The sequence below is a fragment of the Equus przewalskii genome, chromosome 5, assembly GCF_037783145.1.
Source record: "Equus przewalskii isolate Varuska chromosome 5, EquPr2, whole genome shotgun sequence".
In the NCBI taxonomy this organism is placed as follows: Eukaryota; Metazoa; Chordata; class Mammalia; order Perissodactyla; family Equidae; genus Equus; species Equus przewalskii.
The window spans coordinates 85,139,082-85,145,974 of NC_091835.1; the positions used below are offsets into that span (position 1 = coordinate 85,139,082).

Here is a 6,893-nt window from a genome sequence, read left to right on the forward strand (position 1 = left end):
GGCGAGCACTAGAAGTTTCTACCGCAAGTCTCTACCCCACTGCCCACCAAACAAAGTCCTGTTCTTCCTCCTGTTCTTCATCAGCCTTCAGTGTCGTTTCCCCCACAGACTTCAGGTCCCCTCATGCTCCACCAGCACTCGGTACAGACCAACAGGAGAGCAGCTCAGACGGGACTGTAGCTGTTGGCTGGGGTGCCCTGTAGAGGAAGATGGTCGTGCTTTGACCCCTTGGTCTCCTCGGCATGAATACAGTGACTCTACAGAGGAGATGTTCAATCAACTTCTATTATTTATTGAATTAATGAATGGAAAAATTACTACATTTTATAGCCAGATGTTACACAGGACCTTCTTCCATAGTAAAATCAAATTAGTCAAATATAATGTATTGGCAAATGAAGTAGAAATATTTTTCCCTTACTAACTTTAAATGAAGTGTTGACTTATAGCTTCCAAAATGTTATATCTACATTGGCGTGAGGAATCCTGTCTCAAACATATGGTCTTCTTTCTACTTTACTCCAGAGGTCTGAGTTAACTCTGTATAGAAAACTATTCTCTCTCCTTTAAATTCTAGGCTGTCTTTAAAATTGTTTTCTCATGTTCGAGGAGCACATCCTCCCATAGTTTGTAGTTGGTTTTTATTTGCACGTTTGTATTATTTCCTTGCAACGTTTGTAATGTCAGAATTTTATTTTACCATGTGTGGTCAAGAGAGGAGAGTAACACCTTGATTATAGGTGGAGTGCATTTTTATACAGTGAATTTACCAATTTCGTTGAAAGTCTGCCTTGTACACGCAAGTGTGCTTCTCGCTGAGAGGGCAGAGGAGGGGCCTCAAAGGGCCTGTGATGATGAATGTGCAGACGACATGACCATAAACAAGAGCAACGGGCAATAAAGTCACAGGTGGCGTGTAACTGACATACATGACTGTTGTCAACGAAAATAATCCATAACCAATCTATAAATGAAAATTCGTGTGAGTTTATTCTGAGTTTAAATGTGAGGACCATGTCCCAGGGCCCTTCTTCCCGAAGGAAGAAAGGGCACTAAAGAAGTGGGGTGCACAGAGTGGTTCTATACCCCCAAACAGGATGTTTCACATAGGATTGAAATGTCCCTTTTACAATAGTTGTGAGTCTGCTCTGTTGGCACAGCGATGGATGGACACAGCAGGTAGGTCTGCTGTCTCGGTGGACACAGCAGGGTGGCAGGTCTGTTGTCTCAAGCTGGGTGGTCACAGGTGAGCTGGGTGGTCAAAGGTGAGCACAGCAATCAGTTCCTAGCCTAGGGAGAGATGCTTATCCTTAAGGAAATGCCAATGTGGGGGGAAGTTGCACCTTTATCTTAAGGGCCTTTGTTCTTGCCATAGGAAATGTTTAAAGCAGATATACAATGCATGCTCGATGGCAATGTCAGGCCCTTTTGGGAAAACAAAGTCAGGCCGAATTAAGTTTACACCAAATGGCTTCCTCATAGACTCCAATATATCCTATTGCTTGCCATTTCTATTTGTCATTTCCCCTTTTGATCTATAATCTTTCAATAGAAAGCATTGATGATCAAAATATTGTCCCTTGGCACCAGGGTTGTTGCTGCCTGCCCTGGGTCCATCATGTCCCTTGGTGCTAGGCTTTTATCTCATTTATTTGTCCAGTTGTCCATGTTGAGGGGAAATAGCGGACAAGCACAGAGGTATATATATCAACAAAGGAAGCATCTTATAGGTTACGTAATTTTCAGTTGATTTTAGATTGTTGCAGAAACATTGCATATGTGCTTTTTTATGTCTCTTCATGTTTACATTGCATATGATCATAGAACAAGTACAGTGATAATGATAATAGTTCAACATATTTGAAAACATTAATTTAAAATGAGTTCTTAGGCATAGTCCTTATCAGAAAAGGAAATTTGTCCAGGATTATAAGGTAGATCAACCATCTGGAGTCACCAAGCAACCATTACTCTAGTTTGTATGCCAGTCTTATAACACTGAGTAAAGAAAACAACAGTTAGTTTGAACATTATGACTAGTACAAGAATTCAAAGAAGTAATAGAAATAGGAATTGCAATCCGGATTGAAAAAGGGAACTGATACTGAAAGGGAGCCAACCAAACAAATCAAACTGGGTGTAGGATCAAAGAAGGCATTCACCTGTCCTTTCATGTAAGCAGAGATGACACATTGGAAGATCCATCACGTGTAAAAGCACAGCATCCAGTCTGAATGATTGCATATGTACCACCTTGGGATGCAGTAAGAATATCTAAAGGCGTTCTGTTTTGAAGGACAGCCCTTCTCATTAAAGACATTTCAGTATTTAAATAAGGTTATTCCTGCTTGACTATCATTAAGGGCTTCTTGACTAAATTGAGTCAGAGTTTTCATATGTAATAATGACATCTTTTAGCCCCACAGAAAGAGCAAATGTAGGCACTTGGTGGCCGTACCAGTGGAACGCTGAACAAGCCCATCCGGCCTTAAAGAGAGGGAGATTGGCAACAGATTTTAACTCAGCCTGGCTCCTTCCCCGCTTTTAAAGGAAACTCAGGGTGCAGTGTCTTAGCCATGCAGCAGTAGCCAAGGCCAAAGATTTGTTCCACATAACCACTGAGTTCCATTAGGAGTCACTCGATAAATGCCTGGCCTTCAAGACCAGTCTGTTCCAAATTAATCCCTTTCTTTAAGTATGATAGTATTCCAAACAAATTATAAAATAGGTATACAGTTTAAGCACAACAAAGGCTTAAATGAGGAGATATAAGGTCGGGAAAACAGGCCTGGTCCAGAGTCTTGGAACAGCTGTCAACAACAGATGCTGTCTTCTTCTCCTCCTGATATTGTCCTTTCCAACTGGGCTGTGTAGAGTCTTTTAGTTGATGTCTCTTTCGATAAATAAATTCTGCAGGTTATAGTCCCTGATCCATAAGTCCTGGGAGCTCTCTGTGAAAGAATCAGCTACCAATCTTTCCTTTTTTTAAGCACCTCAATAAGACCATGACAATGTAATATATCCCTTAAGCAAAGTTGGTTCATATATTTCTTCACCTAATTGCATAGGCTGTTTTATTATTATTTCCAAAGGAGACAGCCGATGTTTACAAAAAGTATAGATGTAAGATTAAGGAGCACGAGCACAAGAGCTTTTGGCCTTGAGAGAGTAAATGCTTCTGAAAGCTTTGCCAATTAAGTTTTGGTTGTGCCGTTAGTTCTTTCCACCAATCCTGAGGATCGAGGATGGTAAGCGCAGTGGAAATGCTGCATAATTGGCCAAACATTACAAATAGATTTGAGTTCCCCAGTCACTGTGTAACTCAGGAGTAATTCCTCAAACAGCAATTATCCTTTTCAATAATAATTTACCTAAAGCCATCACTCTTCTGCAAGGAAAAGCCTCAAAACAATGTGAGAACATACAGATCATTACAAGACATATCTATCCTTGAGATGGTGGCATTTGGACAAAGTCCCATTGTCATACCTCAAAGGGTCCCTTAGGAAGGGAAAGTGGCCTTGTGACTCATGAAGTGGCTTCTCTGGATTATACTTTGGGGTTATAGCACAACAAGTAGAGGCCATATGAGCCACTGGGAGAAAGTTTCCAAAAGTATTGTTTTTCCCTTTTGTTGCAACCTTTATGTATATATATTTTTTCTTCTGTGACGATTTCTTAAGCCTATAGAAGGAAATCTTTCTACTGGATTAGCAGAGTTAACAGAAAGTAGCAGGCATGTTTAAGGCTGGACAGCATATCCAGCTTCATAACACCCTTGCTTATCATTTAAGTAAGACTCATTTGTAAACCAAATTAAACAATAGAATGCAGTCGTGGTCTTCTCCCCTTGTGATGTTGGAAGCAAGGTAGCAGGGTTAAAATAGTGAATAATATTTACCTACACAATAGAACCTAAGGTTTATCATCATTTACTTGACAATGCTTCCCATGCAATTTAGCACCAAACAAGCCTAATCAGTATCCCTCCTTGACAGGAAGAGAGAACAAATTTCTTTGATAAATCCCAGGGGCCCTCTGAAAATCCTCAGAGAAATTCTCTTCCTTCATCCAGGTCAAAAGAAAGTCTGTACTCAGGACTTGAATATATATATATATATATATATATATATATATATATATTCTTTTTTTTTTTTAAGGGAGAAGCTTGTCAAAAATATCAAAAAGTTTTCAGACACTTGCCTACACAAGATCAAGAGGTTGTAAAACACGGGTCACTGAAACAATGCTCATAATAATATTTAACCAAAGTGACAACAGGAACAGCCAGAGAAAACCTCAATAGAGAGAGCTTTGTCTTTTTGCACACAGGAAATTTCTTAACCAAACATGGATCTTCTGTCCTTTAGGTAAACTTACTCAGAAGGAAGAAACCTTTTATAACCTCTTTATCAAGAGCAGACTAAGAGTTTGGAAAAATTATCCTTTTTAGAGAGACAGCCAAATTTTAATCTTTGTATCAGTTTTTCATATTAAAACCCATTTACTTAATTAGATTCATTTCAATTTTAACCAACTTGACCATGTACAAAACTCTTTTCAGAGTTTCTTTCACAAACTTTCTATAACTTTCTTTTGCATTCAAAATTTGTCCCATGTCTTTCTTTTTTTCCTCCTAGTACTTTAGGACAAATTTATCTTTCTTAACCAACCAAACAAAATATTTCCATTCTTTTTATGCCTTCTTTACTGAAAATTTACACCTTACTTTCCTTGAATATAAATACATTTTCCTTATTAATTCCTAGTAGCTTTAATCACATGTATTAGAACTCTGTAACCTTTAAGAGACCCTATTAAACACTAAAATGGTTGGCAATTACAAATTGTCTTTTATATCAGCATTCTAAACACTTTTCATAATTTCTAGAAATGCGCCACACTTTACAGTAAAAGACCCAAACACTTTTAGCCTCTCTGCAATAAGAAGCCAAAAGTAGATAAACTTACATTTAGTAATTAATGTCTAATATCTTATTTGGAAATGACCTGGATACTCAATGAATTTTATCATTCATTTACATTAACCTAGCAAAACTTCGAAGTTTCAAGTTACCAAAAAGATTTTGGAAGTTATTTTAAATACACATGCCGTAAACTATAATTATTGCTGAAAGTTTATCTGTAAACTCTTATTTCATTTATATCTAAACCATTTGTTCCCAATAGTGATGTTTAGATTACCCGCAAAACTTCATGAGACATTAGGCAAAACTGGTTACCATTTAAAGCTATTATTTTGCTGAGAAATTTCTAACAGACAATGTGAGCTTATTTGACTAGTAAACCCAGGCTGCATGTCTGCATCAGATTCAAATACTGACAACTCTTGAGGACATGCCTTTTCAATCAAACCAACTTAAACTTTCATTAACCAAAGATTAATCTATATCATGTTAACTTGAAAGACATTTGGGTTAGTTCTATTTAGAAAAGCTTTTTGTAAGTGCTTACTTTAAGTCAATGGAATAGAGCTCTTTAGAAATTGTACCATCCGGAGTTAAATACCACACATTTGTAACATATATAGACACACACGGACAGACACAGCAAAGATTCCCCTTAGATTTCCGAGAGTTGTTCTCACAGCAGACCGCAGTGGAAAAACTTGTTTTCCCAGGTTTTTTCCTCTTTCTCTCTTTCTTTCTTTCTTTCGGCCTTAGCAATCTGGCTTGGGATCCCCCTTTGTTATGCAATTGCAGTCACAGCATGAAGTCAACCGGAGTCCAGAGGAGAGGCTGCCCATTAGGGAACTGATTGGGCTGCTTTAGAAGCTCGATTTCCCACTTCTCTTTTAATTTTGTTTTGTTATATATATATATATATAAAGTCCGAACAACTTCTAAGGACGGTGTAATGGGTCAGAAAGTGTGCTGCTTGTGAGTATTACTCCCTATATAAAGGTCATAAACACTCTCTTATGTGCCTCGGTTTCTCCCACTGGCAGTCTAACACCGCCATGGGGGCTCGGAGCACTGGGTGACCAGCCCTTACGTGCGCGTCTCCAGACGAGCCTGTAATTATTTACCATGAATGAGAGTGGAGTTCCCTATGGGACCACCTCGTGTCGCAAGGATTGATCCTCTGACACTCCTGCTGAGGTCCTTAGTCACCTAAGGACGCCTTTTGGTAAAGGCCAGGAGGAGCAAGTGTCCCTTTTCTTCGGAGCTAAACACGTTCATTCTCTCATTTCTCTATCAAGCAGTTTGTTCAGACTTTATCAACACAATTCTTTCCCATTTAAAACCAAATTAAAAAGGTCAGCCTTCCCCATTCACTCCCAAGTTCCTCTAGGCTCCTCTGGCCTAGCAAATTCCTCCTAGGTTCCTCTTACCTAGGGTATGTACTGGTACCCCTTAAGACACCTAGTCTTAAGACCTTAAGCAGCTCGCGTAAACTCTTGGACCGTCAACTTAAAATAAGGAGGTCCGGGTTTCAGGAGAACTCACCAGGGTCACTTGAAGAATGCAGTGATCCGGGGGGCTCAATGGGCCCCTGTTGGTACTGAATGCCGGCTCAGTGTAGATTCCAGGTGGTCTCCAGTGGGTTTCTCTGAAATCCTGCTGTGACTACTCCAAGAAATGTCGACAAAAATCATCCATAATCAATCTGTAAATGAAAATTCGTGTGAGTTTATTCTGAGCTAAAATGTGTGGACCACGTCCCAGGGTCCTTCTTCCCGAAGGAAGAAAGGGCACCGAAGAAGTGGGGTGCAGAGAGTGGTTATCTACCCCCAGACAGGATGTTTCACATAGGATTGAAATGTCCCCTTTACAATAGTCGCGAGACTGCTCTGTCGGCACAGCGATTGATGGAAACAGCAGGTAGGTCTGCTGTCTCGGTGGACACAGCAGGGTGGCAGGTCTGTTGTC

At 39.6% G+C, this 6,893-nt stretch overlaps 1 long non-coding RNA gene across 1 annotated transcript; it reads right to left on the minus strand.

The window, feature by feature from the left end:
- Positions 1-1,120: 1,120 nt before the first annotated feature.
- Positions 1,121-6,601, minus strand: LOC139083655 (uncharacterized). The gene is made up of 2 exons (XR_011540546.1): positions 6,471-6,601; positions 1,121-1,290 (listed from the first exon to the last, which is right to left on the minus strand). It is a non-coding gene; the product is annotated as an uncharacterized lncRNA (long non-coding RNA).
- Between the last annotated feature and the right edge of the window lie 292 nt (positions 6,602-6,893).